The sequence below is a fragment of the Pleurodeles waltl genome, chromosome 8 (assembly GCF_031143425.1).
Source record: "Pleurodeles waltl isolate 20211129_DDA chromosome 8, aPleWal1.hap1.20221129, whole genome shotgun sequence".
Classification (NCBI taxonomy): domain Eukaryota; kingdom Metazoa; phylum Chordata; class Amphibia; order Caudata; family Salamandridae; genus Pleurodeles; species Pleurodeles waltl.
Window position 1 is genome coordinate 918,813,731 of NC_090447.1, and position 27,359 is coordinate 918,841,089.

Here is a 27,359-nt window from a genome sequence, read left to right on the forward strand (position 1 = left end):
TGTGTATATGTGTATCAGGTGTGTGTATTTTGAATTGTCCAATGTAGTTGTGTTTTGCAAATGTGTGTGCATTTTGAGCGTGGAGGTGTGTACCTCCAATGGATTACTGAGGTTGAAAGACCCCCGTGTTGATTTGTGGGTCGTGATAGTGTGGGCATATTCTTGTTGGCGTGATGGTGTGGGTTTTGGTATCGCCAGTTTATCACTGACCTTTGGTGTGGTAGACTTGTGTGGGTGTCTGTATTGTGGCGGATTACGAGATGTTGGTCGTAATACCAGTAGCGGATTCCGCCACGGCCACGGTATGTTGGCGGCCTTCAGCACAGCAGTAAGCGAGATTTACTGCCAGGGTTGTAATGAGGGCCATTATGCCTTACGCAGGCATAATGTAGCGCAAATGGTAATAGAGTGGCACAATGCATGCATTGCACCATCCTGTAAATAAGGCACAGAGATTTCTACCTTATTGGTTTTAACAATAAGTATGTTCCGAAGTCAACAGCATGCAATCATTTGCATGTTGTGCACACATATGCATGTGTACCTGCAGTGTGTCCACATATGTTTGGCACATGTGCGCTCTATGTGTAGATATGTGAGGGTATCTGAATGTGTGGGGGTACCACATAGTAAACTCTGTGACAACAGTAGTTAGACATACCCATAACTGATGATATGAGGTGGCCTGACTCCAACACATGCTCCTTTATGTGTCACCAATTACAATTTGGACTCGGAGTGTGCAGTGTACTTGAACTGCTTTAACATCACATTTCCACTAGTGAGTTAAGTGACTCAGGAACACGTGTGCCATGTGGTTACCCATGCATCTCAGTTTCTGGGGATGTCATGTACACCAGTGTTAGTGATATATGTTATATGCCAGGTGACACATGTCAGCCTAATCTGGGTTTTTAGCTCCAGCTAGCTAGCAGTGCCTCATCTCTACCCGAGAGCAAGGATGACACAATTGACTCCTCTGGGAAATCATGGTCACTCAGATCACATCCGTTTCTCTCAGTTACATTGGTCTCACTTATACAAGGACAAGCAGAGGCAGTGTATTTTTCAATAAGGTTTTAATGAAGCAACTGCATCTTTGATAATAAAGCATGTACTGCAATTACCAGAACGATAAAGCATGACAGGATTAAAATTGTGACAAGGAGAGTGAAACAAAAAAATGATAACACCATATTGTCATTAGAATCAGTAGACTAATTCCTACCTAGGCTATATAAGAGCACAGCATGTTCTAGTTCTGCCCTTCTGGTTCCCCTGGGAAGACATCATCCCTCATACCTGAGCAAGGGGCCTGAAGTCTGCATAGGTGTCACGTGGGCTCTCATTATCCTAAATGAGACTACTGGATTTCTAGGCAGCAGGATCGATAACGGTGTGGGGGACTGAGTCTGACCCACGTGTAAGGAACTCTGTCACCCTAAATCCGGTTTTTGCTCCGGCTAACTAGCAGTGCCTCATTTCTCCCACGGGGAAGAGATGATTGGGCAGCCGAGCGCATGACATCTTTGGAACTTCTCAGGGAAGTCGTGGTCACTCAGATCCAAACCAACTCTCTCATTTACAATATGATCTCATATACAAATGACAAAGACAGTATAAGTTTTATATAATGATTTAATAAAACGACTGTATTTTAGATGATAAGGCATGAGCCGCAATAACCAGAACCATACAACACAGTAGGATTGAAATAGTTACCAGGAGAGTAAAACATAAGAACAAAGCGATCATTGTGTATAATAGTTTCTACTCTCCCTCTGCTTGTTCTAGTTCGAGCACAGCATGTTAAGCTTCTAGCTTGCCTGTCTGTATCACTGGGGAGACATCAGCCCTCATACCTGAGCAAAGGCCTGTGATCTTGGTTCAGCATCTGCAACGAGGTAGTCAGCATCTAGTTGTGGTTCCCTGGTCGGAATCTCCCTCTTGCGTGTATTGGGACAAGGAAGTTATTTTATAACTAACATGTCAGCGTGATCACAAAATGTCCCTACACAGGAATGCCAAGTCTAAACTCCTACCACGTCTATCGGCAATGTACCAGACTGTATCCTTGACTGAAGCACAGAGTGAATATGTTATGGAGAACTCCAGTGCTGAAGTAGGCAAAACAGTGTGATATGAATAGAAAAACAACACCGTAGAACTGGCTGTTTGAAAAATAACAGTACGAAGCCTAATAAAAAGCATTTAGAGCAAAGTGCACAGAGGCTCTAAGCTACTAGCAAATGAATAAAATACATCCAGGGCAAAGTGCACAAAGGCCTAAAGCCTAAAGCTAACTCGCAAAGGATATGTAAAACCAACCACACTACATAGGCAGCTGTAGTGAAGCATTCAGCAATCAGCATACAGTCATAGTCATATGACTGGAATCTTCCTCTAATGTGTATGGGACAAGGAAGTGTTTTTATAATAAAACAGCTGATGTTCTGAGAAAATATCCCTATGTAAGGACGTGTATGTTTCTATGAATACAAGAGACAAAGCGTTACCACAGCAACCTATCTTACTGCAGTCTTGAGATAAGTGCAGACTGAAAGAAATGTCTTATTTAAGAACGAAGTGCTAGCCTAGGCAAAAAACAGCTATACAGAGAGAAATAAAACAAGACCACAAATGTGGCTATCGTTAAAATAATAAAGCTGAATAAAATATATCTAGGTTAAAGTGCACAGCTGCAGGCTCAGTTTTACTAAAGTAAAGTGCATGGAGATATAACTAAAATGGCTACACAACACCCATACTGTTACACCACCAAAACAACGCCCTCCTAATAATGACCCACGAATCACCAAAGTGGACATTCAACAGCGGTAAACCATTGGCGGTGCACACCGCCAAGGTGGAAATGGCCTCCCAAAAACAAAACAAGACAACATTGGCCAGAACAAAAAAACACGCCTGATACAAATACACATACTCTACACACCCACCAGCAGCACTATTAAACAGACCCCCACAACACCCAAAAACCTTTGCAAACATGAGAAGACCACTACACCTCAACACGCCAATCCCAGAGACAACAGTCACACATACCACAACCACCCATACATCCGTCAAGCACCACATACCACATCACACATTACCCTCTGCACAACAGACACATCACACAACACCCATGTCCCCACAAAGGCAGCCCAGTTTCACTGATGAGGAGTTGCGGGTCATGGTGGAGGAAATAGTCAGGGTACAGCCACAGCTGTTCAGAGCACAGGTACAGCAGATCTCCATTGCCAGGAAGATGGAGCTATGGCAGAGAATCGTGGACAGGGTGAACGCCGTGGGACAGCATCCACCCACAACAGATGACATTTGGAGGAGGTGGAATGACCTATAGGGGAAGGTGCGTTCCATTGCAGCAAGGCACCGGCTTGCCATCAGGAACACTGGTAGTGGACCCCCACTTCCTCCCCATAGCTGACAGCATGGGAGGAGCAAGTCTTGGCAAAACTGCATCCTGAGGGACTCATTGGAGTAGCTGGAGTAGTGGATATCAGCACCTTGAGACCCTCACGGGTGATTAGCCGCCGTATACAAATCCCCTGATTGATTGATTGATTGATACTGGTGAGTCACCACTAACAACCTAACACCCCCCATACCTGCATCCGATCTCACCCCCTCACCCTGACACACTTAAGCCCATCCCTTCCCACACAGTGCAGTACCCCAATTACCACACCTAAATGTCAACCCCTGCATGCCATACCCACTGCAAACACATCCCTCCCAGCTCTGCATGCACTCCCACCACCAATATATGGAAAGCATGGAGAACTACCAATTCCACAATACATCACCATACACTACCAAATGTGGGAGGACAACACCAATATCATTGGGAAAGCTAGAAATGCGGAATATATCACAGACATTGACCCAAACACTTCACTTACATCCCCACAGGTACCTCAGCCAATGTCAGCATCAAATAGGTGGCACGGTTACCCAGTCCCCCACCAGAAGATGCCCTCAGTGATGACAGCAACTCTGGAGGTCTCGATCTGGATGAACTCCCTGGCCCATCTGGGACCACTGGTCAGTCGGCTACCACAACCCACAGCCAGACCACCACAGCCACCTCCCAGATTCAAACACTACAGCAACCAGTCAACACCCCCAAACCTGTGTCCCAGGACACATCAATTAGTAGTGTGCCCATCTGTACAGGGACCCGAGTCCACACCACACAGGCAAGACAATGAGGGTCCTGGTGTCAGTGGGAGTTGGCACACCTTTCAGGGGACAGAGGACAGCTGTGTACCAGAGGGAGGACAGGCCCAGGGAACCAACTGCCCAGGAGCCACTCACAACTGCCCTTGGGGCATACCAACAGTCCCAGGACAGGATGGGTCAGGTGCTCACCATCATGCAAGAGATCTCATGGCTGCAGAGGGAACACCACCAGGAGGTCATGCAACAATTGCAGGCCTTGAGTACCACCATGACCTCCATTGCAGGGGTGCTGGGTGACATGGCAAACATGATGCAAGAGAACACATCACACCAGCAGGCCCCTGCCACAAGCCAGTGTACTGACCAGCCCTCCACATCTGCTGCAGCAAGTAGACAGGAGGCCCTGCCACAGGACTCACAGGCCACCAGCATCCGTCCCCCTGCAGAAGGTGACCCCAGCAAACGTTCCCTGCGACCTCGACAGACACCAGAAACAGTTGCCAAGACCAGCAGTGAGCCCCTCCAGAATGTCCCCCTTGTGTTCCACTTTATCAGCTTGTTCACTTTGAACTGCCATTGCTCCTCTTCCTATGGCCCCTGGCCTAGACACTGGACCATAACCCAACTCTATTGCACTTTGCATTGAATATCTTATTTACAAATAAACACCCTTGGACACAACTTGAGTAATAGTGCTTTATCAGAAAGAAATGTACAATGTATTGAACGGTATTGAACTGCATGATCCTGTACAAATGTCCTCTAATGTGCGACTCCATCCAACATATGTGTCTCAGCAGTCTGTATACATCAGATCAGTACACTGTTGTAACCATACCAACATCTGCAATAAGGGAAGGCACAGGTGACAGTAAATTGTGGTGCAAACTTAGTGACTGGCATTATACTACAGCCACACAGCACATCACTTAAATGGAGAAACGTAAAGATCAACAGTCTTACCTGAGTGTCATTGGAAGTCCTTATAGAATGATATGTATCCAGTTGTCCACATTCTCCTCCTTTTCAGCCTCCTCACTGTCCTCAGTGTCCACTGCTGCCATAGGTGCATTGTCACCTCACTCCTAATGCAGATAGGGCACATGGCGTCTAAGGGCCAAGTTGTGCAGCATGCAGCAGACAACCACAATCTGGCAGACCTTCTCAGGGGAGTAGCATAGAGATCCACCTGTCAAATGGAGGCACCTGAACCTGGCTTCCAGGACACTATAGATGAGTTCCACAATCCTCCTGGTATGCCCATGATCATCATTGTACCAATTTTCAGCAATTGTTCTCGGATAACTAACAGGGATCAACAGCCAGGACAGGTTTGGGTAGCCGGAGTCACCTGGAAGTAGTGAGGGACACACATAAGCCATGGACAATGGCATTGGGTATGACTCCTGTAGGCATACACTGACATACATTGGGTGGGGACTCAGGCTCACCTATAAGCCACACTCTGTGCCTCTGTGGTCTTGCCATCACCTGTGGGACACTGCTATTCCTCAAGAAAAAGGCATCATGCACAGATCCAGGATACTTGGCAGTGACATGGGAGATGTACTGGTCAGCAAGGCAGACCATCTGGACATTGAGAGAGTAGAAACTCGTCCTCTTCTTGTACACCTGTTCATTAGCCCAGGTAGGGACTAAGGCAATATGGGTTCCTTCAATGGCCCCAATCACATGTGGTATGTGTCCCATTGCGTAGAATCTAGCCTTCACAGAGGGCAAATCATCAATTCAGGGGAATGTGATGTAGCTGCACATGTGTTTGAACAAGGCAGCCAAAACCCTTCCAAGCACAATCAAGAACATTGGCTGTGACATTCCTGCAGCCAAGCCCACAGTCAACTGGAAAGAACCGGTTGCCATGAAATGGAGCACTGATAGTACCTGCACAAGAGAGGTAATTACTGTGGTGTAACGGATAGCAGGTAGCCGATCAGGCTCCAATTGTGCACACAGCTCTGTGATTGTGGCCCTGTCCAACTGATAGGTGAGTATGATGTGCCTGTCCTCCACTGTAGCCAAGTCCACAAGAGGTCTATACACGGGCGTTTTCCTCCTCCTCCTATTCCTCCGCAGTGGTTGGTATCTAAGTAAGCTAAAAGTAAAATGGGTCTGACAACGGGACCTATGGACACACAACATCAGAGGAGACAGAGCATTTATTTATGTTGGATACTAGAATTGTCTAGGTTTGTACAGTTGACACCAATGACACACATTTTAACTCAAAACATGAGTACTAGCAGTAGGAAATGTCAACCCTCTGTTGTGTGTGCAGGGACAGGTAGAAGTGACCTCACTCCGCCAGCGTTAGGCGTCATGGCGGAAGGCGGTCTGCACTGCTGCGTAATTGCTCATTGGCTAACATGGGGCTCTATGGAGTACAGGACCCAAAGATGATCAACGCCGGCGGTAACAGTGTTTACCGCTGCAGGCATGACCGCTATTTTCTTTCTACCACTTCACTTGGTTCCTGACTTTCCTCTAAACAACATCTCCACTGCGTGTGCTGATGTGACCTGTATCTGGAACCTTCCATGGCCCATGCAACAGAGGAAAGGGCCCCAGCCTTCATGTTCGAGGAGTTGGAGAGGCTCATGGATGGGGTCCTACTCCTGTATGGGCAGTTGTATGGGCCTCCAGACCAACAGGTGAGTACATGGGTTCTTTGCATGCAACATGGCTGCATGTAGATGTATGTGTGTGCTAGCAGTGTGTAATTTGGAGGGGTTATGGCTGCAGGCAATGTGAATGGAGAGGTATGCGTCATGTGTGTCCTTGATGAGGGGCAAATGCAGTATGTAGGCCATATGTGTGACAGGCTGGACTGTATGATTCATGGTGGCCTTCTGTCTGTGTTTCCTCTGCAGGTCAGCACCCATCAGAAGAAGGGGCTGTGGCATGCATTGCCAAGGATGATCGGACCCTGGGGGTCCAAAGCTGGCGGAACACCCACTGCAGGAAATGGTGAGAGGACCTGAGATGCTGGGCCCGGAAGACTGCGGAGGCCCAGCTGGGAATGGCCTCCCAAGGAGGGAGGGATGCCCATCAGAGCCTGACCCCCTTAATGGACCTCATACTGGCGGTGGCCTACCCAGAGCTAGATGAGCACTTGAGGACAGCACAGCAGCCACAAGGGGCTGAGTATAGTGTGTGTGATATTCATTATTTATTGCCTGGCATGCGATTTGCATGCACGGTTCTAGTCATTGGATGCCCCAATATCCCGGTATAGATGGTCCTGCTTAGGTATGTAGGGTGGTATGCATATTTGGTATTGCTAGGTAGCTAGCTTGCCATGGCAGACAGGGCTTGGTTGGTCCCAGTAGGTGAGAAGATGGTAGTGTTTGAGTTCCTAGCTGCTGTAGTACCTAGGCAATGGTATGTCACTGAGGTCCATACTGTCCATTATTAGTCCCAGTGAATGATTGTGATGTGTGTTGTTGGTGCTGTGATTGACCTGGTGCTCCCGTTCTTTCTCCACCCTCCTTTTGTCATCCTGTCCATGTGTGCATTAGCATCATCTGGCGAAGGAGCAGGGGCAGCGGCGAGTGAGGGAGCTGCAGCCCACAGGACCCAGGAGGCAGAGTTCACTGACGCCGAGGGGACCAGTGGGACGGTGGGTGATGGGAGCACCACAGGGGAGACTGGAGTGGATACAACTGACTCTGGTTCCTCCTCTGATGGAAGCTCCCTGGTGGTGGTAGACCCTGGTGGGACCACCCCAGATACTTCATCTTCTGCCACTCCCTGTACCAGCACAGTCCTCCCAGTAGCCCCCCACTGAGTTGCCCATGCCCGCTCACTCAGGAGGGTGGGTGTCTCCTTCGCCCCAGGCACTTCAGGTCCTGCCCCATTCAGATCTGCGGCCCTCAGTGAGGAGGCTATTGACCTCCTGAGATCCATCTCTGTAGGGTAGTCAACCATAGTGAATGCCATCCAGGGGCTGGCATCCCAGATGCAGCAATGCATTGCCTTCCTGGGGGGCATTCACGGTTGCTTGACAGCCCTACAGAGATCACTTCAGGCTCTGGCCTCCTCCCTGATGGCAGCCTGTGTCCCTGTTCCTTCCATCTCCCCTCCAACTGCCTCTTCCCAGTCACTGTCTCCTCTCCTCCAAATCATCCCACACACACATTGTGACAAGCATGCACCCAAAACAACAGACAGGACTCACACAGACAAACACAGACACCACACATCACTCCACAAGCACACATACAGCCAACACACAGATGACAACAACAGCCACTGCCTCCACTGTCTCCCCCTCCTCCTTCTCCCTCACAGTCACATCTGCACTCACAACTGCATGCACAGCATCTCAGATCCTGTTACCTGTACAGTCTTGCGCATTCTCACCACAACAACAGACCCGCAGACATGCACCCCACATACCACATGCGCAGTCACCACCACCACCATCACCACCTCATGTAGCACACCCACCTTACTTGCAGGCACAACCACAACATCCATCCACATGTCCTGTTTGTCCTTCCCCACCATGTCTGCCTCCCCTTCAAAGACACACAAATGCTCCCACTCAGACCCTCAACAGCCATCCACCTCTCTCACACAGTATCCATGCACCTGCACCCAAGTCCAGCACACCTCCTCCTCCAACAACCATTCCCTCTACCTCCACTCCTATACCTCCTTCCACACCACGCCCCATTGGTCCTAACATGCTTTTCCTTTCCTGCCTTGACATCTTCCCTCCCCCACCCCCGTCCTGCCCGTAAGAGAAAAGTCCCACCCCCCAGCCCAGTACCTCCAACTTCAAATTAACTCCTGTTCCTCCTCCTAAGAGTACTCCTTCCACTAAGGTGAAGAAGGGTGGCACTCCTGCCCCCGTCCCAAGGCCACTCCTCCGCCCCAAGACAAAAGAGCAAGGACCCACCCCCTCCCAAAGCCAATCCCAAGGACCCCCCTCCCAAGAAGAAAATCCCCCCACCCGCCAACCCCCACCTCCTAAGGTGCCTGCCTACCATTGAAGTGACTGGGCTGTCAGGAGTCAAGTTGGGCCTTTGACGTTGCCTTGTGGCTAATGGCTTACATTGGACAGGATACTGGCCCTTTGTATTTAGTTGCCTCAGTTTTTGTGGGTGCAGGTCCAGCGAAATACAGAGGTTGGACCTACGGTATGTTGACTGGGTTTCTTTACTTCTGGCTGATGTTGCTGTTTTTTCCTGTGCAGATTGATCTGGGTGTGTGGTGTGTGTGTATGGTGTGTGTTGTGTGTGTGTGTCGCTCTCCCCTCCCTCCCTTGTGTGCTAGGCAGCTGTACTCACCATCTTTGTCTTCGTAGGCGTTGGTGCTCCTGGACGGCCATTATGTGGTACGCATTGAGAAGACATCCAGTTCTGGTTCCATGGTGGCTACGGACTCCTCTGTGTCGCTGGAGGTGAGTGTCACCTTTTACATGATGTGTTTCCACCAGGCCTTTGGTGGCGTTACCAATGCCCCGGAAATCCTGGCTGTCTGCTATGTCATAATATGGTGGATGGATCCTTGTCCTCAGCCTGCCTGGAGATGTCTACCACCGCATTCAGTGGTCGTACCGCACTTGCAGTTGGGAAGGTACATTGGCTGTCTGTGGGAGAAATCACCACCATGGTCATAATTTGGCAGTTATTACCATCATTACCGGCGTGTCGGTCAGCTGACCAACAAGTCATAATGATCCCCATAGTGTGTGTGACACACTCTGACTACATTCCACCCAGATTATGCTTTGATCACACATTTTTGATTTAACTCTTTGCTTTTGCCAATAGTTGTTGTTTTTGTATTGTGAACCTGCAGCCCTAGCTGCATACATTTTCATCCAAATCAATGTGCATTCCACAGACCTGTGTCAAGGTTGTGCCTCATGGCAGTGGCAGGACAGTATCCCATGGATAGACTGTGCAGGCTCAAATTCTTCCATTGGTTACTATCCCTGGGCAAATCTTTATGACCATAGTTATCGATGAAGTCCCCACCCTTGTCACACATGTTTCCTTCAAGATGGCGCCCACACGGAGGTCCTGTAACAGTCCTCTGTTTATTTCCGGTGTAAGAATAGTTAGTATATAAGCGGTATAAAGGATTGACCTGCAGGTTCTCGGAATCCTTAATATTTACACATACTGACCCCACGAGATACTGGGACTCTTGTCCTCTCTATTACTCTTCACAAAGGTAATCAGGGATTTGGTTTTAGTATTTATATATGGGGAGCGTATAGGGTGACTAGAGGGCAATTACGATGAGAAATGACATTTCTCTAACTACGTTTTTTTCAATGGCAGATATGGTGCTCACTCACCATTAGGGACACAAAAGAGATTGATCAGATTACTTTCCTGTGGTAGGTTGTTATTTATGTATATTTATATCACAAGGTGTGGTTTTCCTTGATTTATATTTCACTTTTTTTTGATGTACCGACAGACATGCCAGACAGAGTTCGATCACTGTCCATTTTTGCCCCTTTTTAGATTGAATCAATGCTTGAGATTTTCAAGAGAAGGACAAAGAAAACACTAATTTAGATTGTTCTTCTTGGTAATTCTTATGAAAGTTATGTAGGGTGCGATCATAGTTGTTTATAGCGTTTCTAGAATTTCACTCTTAGGGTGTTGGTGTATTTTCCTCGCTGTATAACTTTTAAATATGGGTTTTCCATTTTGATTTACTTGGGCGTCATTTCCTATACACATACATATGCTCGTAGTCATGGCTTACATAATGTTCCTTAATATTTCACTATGGTTTTTTCTCTATTTGAACTATTTTGTAATAGCATGTTAATTTTGAATTTTGTTTTTTGTGGCTTCATGTTTAATTAGAACTCTAAGTGTTTGTGTTGTTTTTTCCAATTTAAAATTTCTCACGAATTGTCACGTGCAAAATCAAGTTTGGCACTAAAGTCACGTGGTTGGAAATTTTGGGTATTTTACATTTCTGACTATAATTATGGTCATGAATTGAATTCTTACAGCCCTGATGAAGTCCATGAGAGCAAATCCTCTCACAGGATGAAACACGTGTTGGCTGTTGGCTGCTACTGTAATGGACATCATATTCCAAGAATAAATTTACAAAATCTGTGATTATTCTAGTCGGTCTTATGCTTGAGGATTGTCATTAAGACACCAAAATAAGGACACAAGGACTAATGTATTTGTGATTCACGAGTGCCCTGACATTGGTTTTCACACATGTTCCATGCAGCCATTGCAACTATCACACTGAGTTGTGACAGTGTTCATTTCCAACATTACTTTTTGACATCCCCTGCCTCATGTGTGTGTGCCCCTTGCATACATCCTATTAGGCCATGATGTAGTTGGGTGTGATGGGCTATTGATGAACAAGTTGGCAAAGTGAATGTACAAAATATGTATTGGTCCATGGATTGTGTCCTTCAGTTGTCACAAACCAGTGATAAGGTTTGAAGTGATGTGTGATGGTGGCAGTATGATCTATACCATCACATATGATGTTGCTACAATACTTATCAGTTTAGTGTTTGCTGCATGCCCCCTGAGGTTAGAGTCACATTCCTATGGTATATGTAGTGGAGAGTGAATAGATCAAGGCATAATTGGTGACAAAATGTGAACTGTTTATTTATAAATTTTACATGGTGATTTCTGTGGTTCTTATGTATAAAAGTTGTCAACAATATGTTGTCTCTGTCGTACCCCAGCAGCTGTGTTGTGCTATTCACCCTCCAAGTCATCAGCACCATCCTCCTCCTCCTCAGGCATGACAACAACCTGGTCAAACAATGGCACGTTCATTCACAAATATGTTGTGCAGGATGGCACATGTTGGTGGGGCATAAAGAAGGCTGCCTCCTATCAGGTCCAGGCACCTGAATCTGGATTTGAGGATACCAAGGCCCGTATTTATACTTTTTGACGCTAAACTGCGCTAACGCAGTTTAGCGTCAAAAAGTTTTGCGCCGGCTAACGCCATTCTGAAGCGCCATGTGCGTGCTGTATTTATTGAATGGCGTTAGCCGGCGCCAGAAGACCGACGCTGCCTGGTGTGCGTGGAAAAAAACCACGTACACCAGGCAGCGCCGGCGTTGGGAAAAATGGCGCTAGGGCGTCTTAAAAATGGTGCAAGTCAGGTTGACGCAAAAAATCGCCTCCACCCGATTGGCGCCATTTTTAACGACGCCGAGACGCCATTTACATGACTCCTGTCTTAGTAAAGACAGGAGTCATGCCCCCTTGCCCAATGGCCATGCCCAGGGGACTTATGTCACCTGGGCATGGTCATTGGGCATTGAGGCATGTAGGGGGGCACAAATCAGGCCCCCCTATGCCCAAAAAAATGATTTAAAAAAAAAAATTATACTTACCTGAACTTACCTTAATGTCCCTGGGGTGGGTCCCTCCAGCCTTGGGTGTCCTCCTGGGGTGGGCAAGGGTGGCAGGGGGGTCCCTGGGGGCATGGGAGGGCAGCTGTGGGCTCATTTTGAGCCCACAGGTCCCTTAACGCCTGCCCTGACCCAGGCGCTAAAATCCGGCGCAAATGCGGGTTTTTTTGCCCTCCCACTTCCGGGCGTGATTTTTGCCCGGGAGTATAAATACGACGCATTTGCGGCGCAGTCATTTTTTTAGACGGGAACGCCTACCTTGCATGTCATTAACGCAAGGAAGGCGTTCACGCAAAAAAATGTCGCTCTTTCCTCATACGTTGGCGCTAGACGCGTCTAACGCCAAAGTGTAAATATGGCGTTAGTTTTGTGCCTAATTTGCGTCGAAAAAAACCACGCTAATTCGGCGCAAACGGAGTATAAATATGCCCCTAAATGTATTTTCCACCACATTGCATGTCCGACGGTGTCCCTCATTTTAGGCATGCTCTGCTGTTGTGTTAGGATTCGCAAATGGGGTCATCACCCACGGCTGTATGCAGTAACCGTGATCAACTGCAACGGTAAGAGATGAAAGTTGCCATTAAAGCTTGCAACAGGTTTAGTGTGTAGCATTGCAGTTGTTAGTTGGAGTTGGATGTGACTCAGACGTGTTTGTAGTATGGTGTGAGTTCCTGCCCTTTTGCATTTTTTTTTACTAGCACTGTGTTGTTGGACATGACAATTTTGGGTATTAGCTCAAGGACCTGGGACATATTTTGTATTCCTAATTGATGCTCTGTATTTATGTAACATGTGTTGTGTAGTGCATCTTTGTAGCAGTGTGCTATTACTAGAGGGGACATTGCATATCCTTGCAACACAATCGGGTCAGATGTAGTGCCAACATGGTAGCCCTACAAAGCCAGGACATCCCAGCCATTTTGACATGTGGCAGTACAAATGAAGTGCAACATTTAGTCCAAATTTAGAGAATAAATGACAGAGCACAACACAGCTCCAAAATTGGCAGCGCCGTGCTGCATCATTTACACTATGGAGGAACGTACCATGTGTAATAAAATACAAGGCAACCCTTGGTTGTCCTTGGGCCAGTGCCAAATATGTGGCCGTGCACCAATGCTGCCAACCTCGCACCAGGATGCTTGGATGGCTACTCTGTGGGGGAGGATAAATCTGTGCAGGAAGAGACACCTCCTTATCCATATAGTATCTTCATGGGCAATATGCTCTTTCTCTGTATGCACCAGTATGCAGCACGCAGAGGTGGCACATTCATATGAGGTCAAATCACAGTCTATTTCCTTATTGCAACCTGAAAACGCCAACCCTGGGGTGGTGTTTCATGTTGTCACTGCTTCAGGTTTTAGGAAACACCTACATCTTGGTCGGCGTCATCATGCTATGTGTCTTGGGGTGACACACCTAATGCAACACGCATTGCACACCCCTTCCATGCAAAGTGCTGCCCCTATTTACAAGGTGGCATCAAGTCACAAAAGAGTGGTCATCTGCCAATTTGTACATACAGTGCAGGGCATGACAATGGCACTAGGGGCTCTTACATATAGCCCTTAGTGATCTTAAGTGGCAGCTGATGTTTATGCCAGCCATAAGGAGCACAAGGGTGTGCATCCCATTGTTTCAGGATGATCAACATTACTACCAGTGTTTCTCCTATCTTCCAATACATGAATCAGCATTTATACTGTCGACACATGCACAGTGCAGGCTATGGGATAGAACACAGCTACTTTACAAATGTATCCCTTAGCACAGTGCATGTAAGGTCAGTGATGTCCTCTGTACTCCTACAGGGTCCCACAATGGCATCGATGATCTGCACTGTGTCAGTGACTCTGCCTCATGGTGAGACATTTAGGCCCATATTTATACTTTTTGACGCACAACTGCGCCAACGCAGTTGTGCGTAAAAAATTTTACCGCCGGCTAACGCCATTCAAAAGCACCATGCGGGCGCCTTATTTATTGAATGACGTTAGCCGGCACTGCGGACTGGTGTGCGTCAAAAAAAATGACTCACACCAGGCAGCGCCGGCGTAGGGGAAAATGGAGGTTGGGCGTCAAAAAATGGGGCAAGTCATGTCTGAGGCAAAATTCAGGCCTCAACCCGATTTGCGCCATTTTTTTTTACGCCCAACCCCCATTGAAATGACTCCTGTCTTAGCAAAGACAGGAGTCATGCCCCCTTGCCCAATGGCCATGCCCAGGGGACTTATGTCCCCTGGGCATGGTCATTGGGCATAGTGGCATGTAGGGGGGCCCAAATCAGGCCCCCTATGCCACAAAAGAAATACAGAAAAAAAAACTTACCCCAACTTGCCTCTACTTCCCTGGGATGGGTCCCTGCATCCTTGGGTGTCCTCCTGGGGTGGGCAAGGGTGGCAGGGGGTGTCCCTGGGGGCATGGGAGGGCACCTCTGGGCTCCTTCCGAGCCCACAGGTCCATTAACGCCTGCCCTGACCCAGGCGTTAAAAAACGGCGCCCATCAGGCTGAGCGCCGTTTTTTAAGGCCTGCCCCCTCCTGTGCGTCAAAATGACGTCACAGTATGGGGCACAGGCCTTAAAGTCATTTTTTGGAAGGGAACGCCTACCTTGCATATAATTAACGCAAGGCTGGTTCCCCCTTCCAAAAAATGACGCACATGGTGGAACTTTGACACCCGCGGGGTCGGACGTCAAAGTATAAATATGAGGCAGGGTTTGCGCCAGTTGTGCGTCAAAAATTTTGACCCACATTCGGCGCAAACAGAGTATAAATATGCCCCTTATTGTCTATGGTACAGACATGATGGTGTTGGGGGTCAGTAAGTGGTTCATGTGAGGTGGAACTACAGTAGGTGTGGTGCCACTTCTCACAAGTCTGGCACATGGTATGCATAATTTGGTATTCTTATGTGTGTGACCCAATGCATCAGGCAGATGTATATGCACACTACAGGTAAGCCAGGTATGTGTAGATGAGATTTAGTTGGTATGGACACCTATGTTCCCTCTAGCCTGAGCGCTTGCGCACCCGCCCGGCTTCCCACCTAATGCACCGCAGTAAATTGTACTGAGCGCACAGGCATATAAAAAGTCAAAAGTATACAACTGGCACACCTACTATTTTAAGCTTCACAGAAAAAACACACGCCAGAGAAAATAGTTTCCCTTAATGCCCTGATAGACTGGATTGCAAGTTAAACAGATTGTTGAGGCAAAAATGTAAAAACGGTGGGGTGCAGATGTCTATGTGCTTGCAGCCCTCGGGGTGTAGCTATCAATGACGTGGCAGCTGTAGAGGCACTGGACACGAGGGCCCAGAGATCCACTGAACCCAGATTGTTGTATTTCAATCCCCAAATTGGAGTGGGGGGGTGGGGGGCGTTTTCTTGTCTGTACCAAGGCATATGGCATCCTTGCATAGCCCTTTGCAAGTTTACAGTAGTATTCCAGGGACTGATGCACAAAGGTTTTCATTTCTTACTGGTGCACGTGTCTTCACAGATAGTCTCTGCATTTAAAATGATTTCATAGTAAAACCATCACAATTTTTAAACCTGCAGCTTGTTTGGTGACTGGTCTGCCGCTTCTTTTGTTGTTGTTAAAAGTCATTGGCCTTGCTGTTCACATACATATGCACTGATCAGATGTAAATGCACTCAACATTTTAGCTTCCCATGAAGGACAGGCGCCAGAGCTCACTAAGCAGAGCAGCTCTGCTCCAACTGAGAGCTATAATACAGAAATAACTCAAAGCATATTCTTATCGGTAATAGTGCTGTCTTGCAATACACTATACCATATTTCCCTTGTTTTAACTGGGTTTGGCACTATGAAGTCAATGTGGAGGCTCCTGCACTGAATGAAATGCTGAAACAGGAGCTGCAAAGGTAACCTCTAGTGACAGGAAAGAGTACAGCATCCTCTCAGTATTGATTTGTTCCTCCTATAGCTTGCAGCCTCACAGGGCAGTATTCTGTAAAAAAAAGACCTACTGCAAAGCTTCTAAATCACTTAGCTGGTGGTTAAAGAGTTGAGTCTAGTAATATTAGACTGTAATAAGACCACTAAAAAGTAGCACTCCTGCCCGAAATGCATTTTTTCTGTTTAAGAAAAAAGATTGATACTAATAATAAAAGTCTGAAATGACTGTTAGTGTAATGATTTATTGGAAAATTGGCATCTTAGAAATGTATGTACAGAAATATCTTTCTGTGCCTACCTTTAAATCTGCAGCAACTCCGGACCACCTTCCATTACTACAATGCGCCAGTTCAACTGAAGATGCGTATCTAGCTTCTCAACTATCACGCCCTATTGTAGCCTCTGCTGCACATGCATGTGTAAGCGCGCACAAATGTCAACTAGTCTACCGTATTTTAACCTTATCCCCTTGCGAGGACATCCTTTCTACTGAAGCTAATTCTTGCACAAAAGTAATTTTAGATGATTCCTGAACAGTATGTGGTTTGATTTATTTCTCAGATGTGAGTTCTAGGGTTTCAAGAGTTTTGGCCTCTGCATACCTAAGTAGCTGATAGTGTTTTTAGTCTTCTGAAGGCTTGTGTATGGATTCGATGTGCAGAAGCCAAGAGTCAGTTCCTGCTTGGAATGCAATGGGAGGCCATTCTGCAGGGGTATTGTAGGCCCATCTCTCAGTAACAATTGTACAGGTGACTTTGAACTTCACCTTTCATGCATAGTCCGAAAGCCTGATTTATGTAAGCTCTGCAGCCTATTCATTTATAACGTTTTTGAGTAGATAAGGATGCTGCGATCAAGCCTATTTAGCTACCTTTGATTTGTATGAGCTCGAAACTAATGTTTTTCTCCTACCATCTAAAAATTATAAAGCAAAAGGTGAATTATGTGGCAACAGTGTGTGACATGTATGCAGAAAGACTAAACCATTTGGCTAAAATTTCAGATCCTGATTTTTGATTCTTTACAAGTAGCAGACAGTAAGCAGCTCGTGCCCCCATCTCCATGTATCCAATTATTATTCTAAAAAGACATTCTATCCCTTTAACACAGTCTATTAACAAAATCAGGTTGCTAGAGTGTTGTAAACATAATTATGTAACAAATGCAACTGAATCATGAAATTCCAGTTGTCCTAATAGTAGTGGAGGAATGCCAAGGCTGGGGCTTTCTTGAGCTCCACTCAGTACAAGATGGAGTAGTGGGGGGATTTTCTGGAGGGGTGCATTTTGATAAACGTATCCACTGCATTGATTCGTGGTGCAGAGGGGAGCAAGAAGTCAAAGTTCCTAGGGTACCTTTAAAGGTCCCTTTTTATGTTAAAGAAGTCAATGCAGGCCTCGTGGCCAGGCAAAGGAAAATGAGTTGGATTACGCTCCTCTCACTATCAAACATGTGAGCTAGGCACGAAGTAATGTGGACTACATTATCTGCTACATTTGCAAGCTGGAATTAAGGATCACTGCCTAATGTTTAGAAAATTTACTGAGACTGAGGAGATGCCAGAGCTGAACATTGAAAAATAGGCAAAATAGAAGATACATGCTGAATGACACTGATCATGAGGGCAAATCCATTCAGGTGCTCCTTATTTTTGACTGTATTTACAGAGAATGTATTGGATGTTGCTCATAGCTTTTTTAATCTTCAATGGATATCCTGCTCCAAAAAACAAATTATGACTCTTATTGTGGGTCACCTGACACTTGATACTGCACGCAGCTTAGAAAATGGTGCACACAAACATTTTTTGCTGCCCACAGAGAAAAATAATTAGAGGGAGCATTGATGGACACCACTTATCTGGCATTTTATACATGTTCTGCAGTACTTGCACAGCATAATTTAAGGTGGCTGTGTCTATGTGTGGCTTCCTTTACATGACCACAGTGTATGCCATTGACAACGCTGTGCTATTCTTTGCTTGGTGTCATGTGTTTGTGTGAAGTATATTTAGTAGCCAAGCTGTGGGTACTGGGTACTTGTATTGGTTTGTGGACATCTGTTAGCAAAGGGTACATAGCTCCATCTGTCCTTAATGTGGTGTGCCTGTCAAGTTGAGGGTGTGGCACGTACATTTGGGTGTATGTGTTTGTGACAGGTGGTATGTTGTGTGGTGTCTTAAGCATGGCTGTGATCTGTGGCTTAATGTGGTGCAGCAGGTGTAGCATGGCTTGCCGGTTGAGATGGTAAGTCCTGATGAGGTCTTGTTCCCTGGGGCCAAGGAGGGTTGTCCTGTTCCGGAATATCCTCTCCTGCCTTTTGCATTGCCTTTGTAGGTGCTGTAGTGGTGGTTGTGGTTGCTGTGGTAGTGGTGGATATTGCCTTTGTGGTTGTTGTCCTCTGTGTTGTGTTCAAAGCTGGAGCAGTGACACTTCCATCTTGTCCTGTCAGTTGCCAATGTTGCTTCTGTGATTTTTCCATAAGTAGTGGTGTGTGGGCCTCATTTTAATGCCTGGTCTGACCCAGGGATTAAAATTTGATGCTAATTGGGGTTAACGTCATCTTTTCGCTCTGCTTCTTGGCGCATCCAAAAAGTGACGCTAACTCCTATATTTTGGCGCTACATGGGTCTAGCACCAAAATATAAATATGGAGTTAAGTTTATGCTGAATTAGTGTAAAAAAAAATTACGCTAATTCAGTGCAAAAAATATATAAATATGCCTCTTGGTTCCCTCAGTCAAAATATGATGCTGAACTTTGTGAGTATAATCTGTGCCTCATCATTTTCTCCTCATGTGGCTATCCTTTTAAAAGAAGAAACATGCATGAAAGCACATACATGCAAAAGTCATGTACATAAACGTGCAAACAATTAAGCATGTTCAAATGCAAAGTAAAGGGGCATTGACATATTAACACCCAGACCTCATCTGTTAACTAATTATGACTTGATTCAAATATGCACAGTTGCTAGTCCTATGCCTAAAGACATTGCTAGAAAAATCATAAAACACTTTGGTACTGATTTAGAGTATGGCAAATGTGGGACAACAGCCCAAAATCGGTAGATGCCAGTCCACTCTATTTAGATGGGCTTATTTGCAAGAACCCTAGACCACCAATGCATCAAAAATGTTGACGAACTGGCTGCACATTCAGTACTCCATATGTGCCAGGTGGCGGATCTAGGCTGATACGTCACTTTTAGTCCTCCAGTGTAGAAACTTTCCTGTGCTTGATATGGCTACATCACATAAGTATTAATGGATAAGTTTCACTGCAAAAATGAGGCATGGATGTTTACAAGGAAATTGAAAAGTCACACATCGGATGGGAGTTCACTGCAAGTGTATAAATAAGACAAATGCCTTTGTATCAGTAACCCATGCATAGGAAATGATACATTGTAATTGAATTATAAAGAGAAGTCAGATAGAACAGTCTGGTAAACTCAACTACAACATGGAGCCCCTCATTTTGCAGTTGGGAGGGGCAGGGAGAAGCCCACATGCCCCACCATCCCAACCACATGCACCTCCACCCCCCCAAATGCAGCACAGGAGAAGGGAGCACATAAATCGACAGTAGGATAGCCTCTTAGACCTAAGAGAGGATGAGGTAATCACCCACTGCTGGCTTCCGAGGCAAGCGATCATCCAATTGCTGCATCAGATAACCCCTATGCTCCAAACCCCAACTGGACAGTACACCAACAACTCACCACAGGTGAAGCTCATGCTGTACTCTACATGTTAGCGTCAGGGTCTTTCCATATCGCCAGAGTGGCTGGTATCTCCCAGCCATCATTTCCAGTCTTCCTCAACACTGTTCTGAATGTCATCATATGCCTTACACTGCAATACCTCCTCTTTCTCAACACACAACAACAGAAGCTGGATATCAACCAAGTATTCTATGCCATCACCGGCTTCCCACATGTGCTGAGTGCCATGGACTGTACACATGTGTAACTTGTTGCCCCATCAGCTACATCAGACATATACCGAAACCAGAAACCCACGAACTCCATGAATGCCCAGGCTATTGTGGCTCATAGAGGCCTGTTTACCAACATCCTGGTAGTGTGCATGACACATGCATCTTCCATCACTCCATCATCAATGAGACATTCCAGAATGGCCAACATCAGAATGGCCTACTGGTTGGTAAGTTTATATGAAGTACAGGACTGACCCAACAACAGAAAATTAGGAATGACCCATTGGACATATCTCTGTGTGGTAACTCACAAAGTACAAATGTAAGAGGAGTGTACCTAACACTTGTACCATTCTTCTGGGAACATCTGTAAAGCAAACCTCAAATGCTCTCTTTACAAGACATGCAAAGCCACTGTGTTTGTTTGGTAAAAGTACATTTACTGACCCATCTCTCTTTTTTCTTTTCAGCTCGTCTACAGGCCTGGGTAATGACCTCGTTTGCACATGCCCAGACTGAGGCACAGCACAACCACAACAATGCACTGTTCAAGACTAGGGGCATTGTTGAAAGGAACTTTGGCCTGCTCAAGTCACATTTCTGCTGCCTTGATGTATCAGGGGGCCAGCTGCTTTACTCACCGCCAACAGTCTGCAAAAGTATACTTGTGTGTTGTATCTTGCCAATATATCTGTGAGGGCAAATGTTCCATGGGACCAGTGCCATGATGTTCAGGAACCAGCAGAGGCTGATGACACCGATGCTGAGGACAGAGGGGAAAATATTGGTACCATTGCTGCTGGGACTCATTTTGAGGACACTATAATCCAGAGTTTCTTTACAGGTGATGTTATATAGGAAAATATGCCAGTTGCAAAATCATTAGCAACATTGTGTGTAAATGTATAAATAAAATAATACAGACTACACATGTGTATTGACTTTTATTTCACAGTCACTGTAAAAATTCCAAACATTGATATCTCACCTATGTGAATCTGCCCAATCAGACATTTAGGTTGTAATGTGTATTGCACACCACAGATGTAGGAAGCCCCTCACTGTTTGCCCCCATTTTCACTCATACTGGTGTTTTCAGACTCAGTTGATTCCCTGTGCACTGCTAAACAGTCCTAGGGCCTGTGCTCTGATTAAAATGATATCTGCAAATGAGGTTAATTAAAATTGGCTGTACCAACCTACTTACAAGTCCCTAGTATATGGTAGGGCATGTAGGTTTAGGGGCCCCAGTATACATAGCACATCCATAGGTGCACTGATATGGTGCCCAGTGTTATTTTAAAAGCAGGCATGCCTTTCTTGCAGCTTTTAAGTTAAAGTTAGCCCCAAATTCGACTTTGGAATTAAATGGACCTCCAATGCCCTGAGCTACCTTATGTTTACATATGCCACCCCTAAATTATGCCCTAAGTGCCCCCATGCTTGGGTGCAGTGTAACTAAAAACAGGGAGTCTATGAAACATGTTCTATAAGCCTTGGTGAGGGAAAAATAGCCAAATTTGTTTTTCCCCATTGTAGCAAATGGACACTGTACGCTAACGTGGAGAGACTTTATTTTAAAATAATATTGTCTTATTTTCCATAGGAAGGAGCTAAATATAGCGGGTCCAATTCACAAAGATAAACATTGACGTTTGGTGTAAACTTAGACCAAACATCTATGTTTAAGACTTTGGGAATTCACAAAGGGCATTAACGAGTAATATATTTAGGTCCACAGTCGGGGCGGAAATAGGATCTGAATTTACTTGCACAAAACTATAGAAATTCAGCAGTTATTGTTATGATTAGCTTGAGTAGCTATTATTTGTGCCCTAAGGTAACTATAACTTTCACCCTCTCCATTAACTGCTAATTACCCCACATATTACATCACTCATAACATCTTTGATTACATCATTGATAATATCAATGTAAAATCTGCAGTAAAAATATTTAGCAGAAAATTGTGTATGTATTGGGCACGAGTGATAGTTACCTTAGGGCACGATTTATAGTTAACAATAACTACAGAATTTCTGAATTTCTTTGTTTTTTGTTTTTTTTAAATATATAAATAAATATATATATATATATATATATATATATATATATATATATATATATATATATATATATATATATATAGTTAAGTTAGGACCTAGTTAGGACCTAGTTTCTATAGAAAAAAATGTTTTTTAATTGCGTACATCTTTGGCGCCGGTTGATGAATCTTCACAAAATGAGTGAAAAAATTGATGGTCACGTCAGCTACTTTCTTGAAAGTATCAGGGTGATCCGTCAAGCGGGGGCTGGGAAAAAGGGGGGTTCTCAAAACGTGTTTCTCTATGTTAATTCCCATAGGGGTTTTGAACAGGTCTACAGCACGAATCACTGGACGGAATTACACCATTTGACAGATAGATAGCTCTTGGTCCAGGAAATGCCCTTTTTTTATTTAGTGTAAATCCATTCTGTCGTTTTTGAGATATTAAAAAAAAAATCTAATATGTATATATAGGGACACGAATGCTCCACAAACCCTCCCTATCTTGTGCTGAGATCTGATTGGCTGCCAAAACTTCAGCCAGGAAGTATTGGCAGTCATCTTGGGACTTGGCTTCAGCCAGTGTTAGACTTGACATTCTTGGTGTGGTCTCCGATAACTTATTGCCTCTATTTCTAGGTTGTTGATGTATGCTGGACTGAGCACTTTACCAATCCTATCCACTGCAAGTGCTACTATGTAAAATGCATGTGTGATTGACTTTCCATGATTGGCATATTTGATTTACTAGCAACTTCCTAGTACAGTGCACTAGAGGTGCCCAGAGCTTGTAAATCAAATGCTACTAGTGGGCCTGCAGCACTGGTTGTGCCACCAACATTGGAAGTCCTGTAAACATGGCTCAGGCCTGCCACTGCAGTGTCTGTGTGTGCAGTTTTAAACTGCCAATTCGACTAGGCAAGTGGACCCATTAGCCAGGCCTAAACCTTCCCCTTTTATACATGTAAGGCATGCCTACGGTAGGCCCTAGGTAACCCCATGGGCAGGGTGCAGAGTATGTAAAAGGTGGGACATGTACTTGTAAGTTTTACGTGTCCTAACAGTGAAATACTGCCAAGTTCGTTTTTCACTGTTGCAAGGCCTATCTCTCTCATAGGTTAACATGGGGGCTGCCTTTAAATATTATTAAAGTGCAGATTCCCTTTGGGAGCAGATAGAAATATGGAGTTTAAGGGCTCCAAGCTCACAATTTAAAAATACATATTTTAGTGAAGTTGGTTTTTAGATTGTGTGTTTGAAAATGGCACTTTTAGAAAGTAGGCATTTTCTTGCTTAAACAATTCTGTGACTGCCTGTTTGTGGATTCCCTGTCTTGGTCAGTTTGACAGTGGGGCTGCTTGCACCTCTCTCTAGATAGTGACACATAGGGAGCTGGGGTGTAGCCTGCTTATCCTGATGAGCTATCTGTGTTGGAAGGGAGGGGAAGGGTAGCCACTTACACCTGAAAGGGCTGTGCCTGCCCTCACACAATGCAGTCTCCAGCTCCCTGGTGTGTGACTGGGGCCTGGCCTGGGCAAAGTAGGATCTTACAAACAAAAGAAACTTTCCTTTGATTTTTGCCTACTTCAAAGGCAGAAAGGGTTATAAGAAGAGCACCCAAAACCCCTTAAAATTAGATCACTTCTGGAATCAAAAGGAACCTCTGCCAAGGAAAAGAGCTGAAGAGCTGAGACGTGCTGCCCCTGCCTGTGACTGTGCTTTGTTGGGCTATCCTGGAGTTGCTGCTTCTGCCTGTGAAAAGGGACACAGACTGGACTTTGTTATGCATTCCTGCTTGTGAATAATCTCCAAGGGTTTGAACTGAGCGTGCCTCCTGTTGTTGAAGTCTCAGGGCCATCAAACACTTTCCCTGCCAGCACTTGGACTCTCTGCTGAGACTGCTGCCCTGCCAAGGGATGTCCTATCCAGTTCCTGGGCACTTGAAAGGTGAAGTTGGCAGACAACAACTGAAAATCCATGCTCAGACCGCTGTGTAGGGCAATTTTCGACAAACCTTCCAAGACGTGGCTGATAAACGACATTCCGCCGACTTCACGGCTGAAGTCAACGCTCCACCTGCATCGTGGCTTGAAGATCAACACAACGCGACTGGAGAAACGACATGCAACACCCGCTAACGGAGGCTGATAACAACGCACATCCCACACTGCGCGATTTTGTGATACCGAGCGATTGAATTTTCAATGCAACATCTCTGGGCGCAGAAAATCAAAGCAAAGGCTGCCCAGACTGGAGGTGCCTGACCGAATCGAAGCATCACTCTCATGCAGTAGAGAAGAAATGACGCACACCGACCCGACCGTAGGAAGAATGATGTATATTGGCCTTTTTTGTCGCACACTCACCTGTGCGGATTTATTTTGACATAACAGCATTCTAACTGTTTTCTAAGGACTAAGACTTTTATTCTTTTTAAAAATTCATAACCTGACTGTTGGAAAATGGGTTATTGGTAGGGCAGGTAGGTACCTACACCTAGCAACAAGCCACAAACCTCCACATAAGTACAGTTAGGTCTCAGTAAATTAATCCCAGCTCTACCCTTGGTAGCTTGGCATCGAGCGTCAAGGCTTAACTTAGGAGACAAAGTGTAAAGCATTCAAATATCACAAAACAGTAATTAAATAAAACACAGGAAACAGTTTAAAAATCCAAAACCAATTTATAAAAATAGCTTATATTTTTATCTTTAAAATGACACAAAAACGATTAAAATCGGTTCAGGGGAACCGGAGATATGAATTTTTAAAGTATTATTATTTTCTAGCGCTTAGAAACAAAAAGCGCCAATCGGGTCATCTGGTTGCACCAGGACCGGGGCAAAGTCAAACTTTCAGGCCGACCGCGATGGAGCCCTGCTCGGCTACAAGTCGGGGAAGGCCTCGGTTAAAAAGTTACCTTCTGACTTAGTCTCTTTTTTGATGTTTTTCTTCCCCGGGACGAACCTGCCAGTTGGATCCGACCTCCTGGAGCCCTTGTCCGGATACGCGAAGTCGGTTTCCTCGGTGGTGATTTTTACCTTCGGACTTAGTCGTTTTTTCGAGATGAAAATCCTTCGACCGGGGTAAACCTGGATCTTGATCCGACGTCCGTGGAGCCCTTCTCGGATACGATGGCTGGAAGGTCCCGGTCAACTTTTTACGTTCGGACTTAGTCTATTTTTTGGATGTTTTTCTTTACCGGGACGAACCACGAAGTCAGGCCGGGTCGCGGTTGAGGCAAGCCGGCTAGAATTTCCGCGTCGGGTCGGTCACTTTATGGAGCTTTTTTCCAAAAATTCTCCAATCTTTTCCAAACTTCTGGGGCTTCACCCAGATGTTCTTTTAAGGTTCTTTTGGGGTCCACAGCTCACCCCAAGGGTCCAGAAGTTCGGTGATGGTCCTTGGGAAGTGCGGACTTCAACTCCCAGAATGCACCTGGCGCAAACTCCTTTTTGGCCACTGGACAGTGGTCAGCTGGTCACTTTTTCAGGAGTTGGTGCAGGGGACTCTGGTTAGCAATTTTTCACCTGTAGCAAACAGGGAGTCCCTCCTTGAACCAGTTGAAGCCAGGCAAAGTCCTTCTTGTGGTGAAGCCCAAGTGTGCAGCTGGTGCAGTCCTTCTGAGTGCAGGTTCCAGGTGCAGGCCAGGGGTCCAGCAGGGCAGTCCTTCTTCTCCTTAAGTTCCTTTCTTGTTGAAATCTGGTAGGGATCTGAGGCGTGGGTGCAGGTCTGCCAGTTTTATCCTTGCTCCTGGGTGAAAAGCAGGGGGGCCCTGATTCTCCAATCAGGGACAGGGTCGTCCCCCTGTGATGACCACTTCCTGGGAAGTGTGGCAAAAATCCATCCCAGAAGGCAACAGTCTCTAAAAATCCAAAATGGATGAATCTGATTTTTAGAGGAGAGATCTGGCTGAGCCCACCCACTGGTGTGGCTAAAAATCATAAACACACCCCTCTCCTGCCCTCTCCTAATCTAATCAAGGGGGCACCTAGCTGTCTGGGGTTGCAGGATGTGGGGGTGTTGCTGGGTGCTCCAGATGTCCTTCTCTGCCTTTGAAGACCAGTTTGGCAGCCCTCCCCCTTCCTGCTTCCCCATCTGCTGAGGGGAGATTCTCTCCCCCAAGCACATTCCTTTGTGTGAAGTCAGGCCACTTCACACCTCATTAAAGTAGCCTGGCAGAAGCTGCTGCAGGCTGGCCAATCAGAGCACAGCAGCAAAAACAATGCAGAGCTGAAATTGGCAACTTTTTAGGTAAAGTCTAAACTTTTTACCTGCACTAGTTATATTAAATCCAACAACTGGAAGTTGTGGGATTTATTATAACAATCAATTTGATACCAAATTCTTGGTATGTAACATTTAAGGAGACTTTAAAATTTAAAATAAAGTCTGCCCATTCTAGCCTATGAAGGCCATTTACTTCAATGAGGGAAAAACGAATTTGGCTGTTTTTACCTCACCAGGGCTTATAAATCTATTTTTATAAAGTCCCTGCTTATAGTTACATGGCACCCAGCCCTAGGGGCACATAGGGCACACCTTAGGGGTGACTTATATGTAAAAATAAGGTAGTTTAAGACTTTGGAAGTACCTTTAATTCCAAAGTCGAATTTGCATATAACTTTAATTTAAAAGCAGCCAGCAAGGCAGGCTTGCTTTTAAAATGACACTGGGCACCTCAGCAATGCACCTAGGTGTGCACCACCTATGCTGTGGTCCCTAAACCTACATGCCCTACCATATACTAGGGACTTATAGGTAGGTTAACTTAGCCAATTATAATTAGCCTAATTTGCATATCCATTTTACACAGAGCACAGGCCCTGGGACTGGTTAGC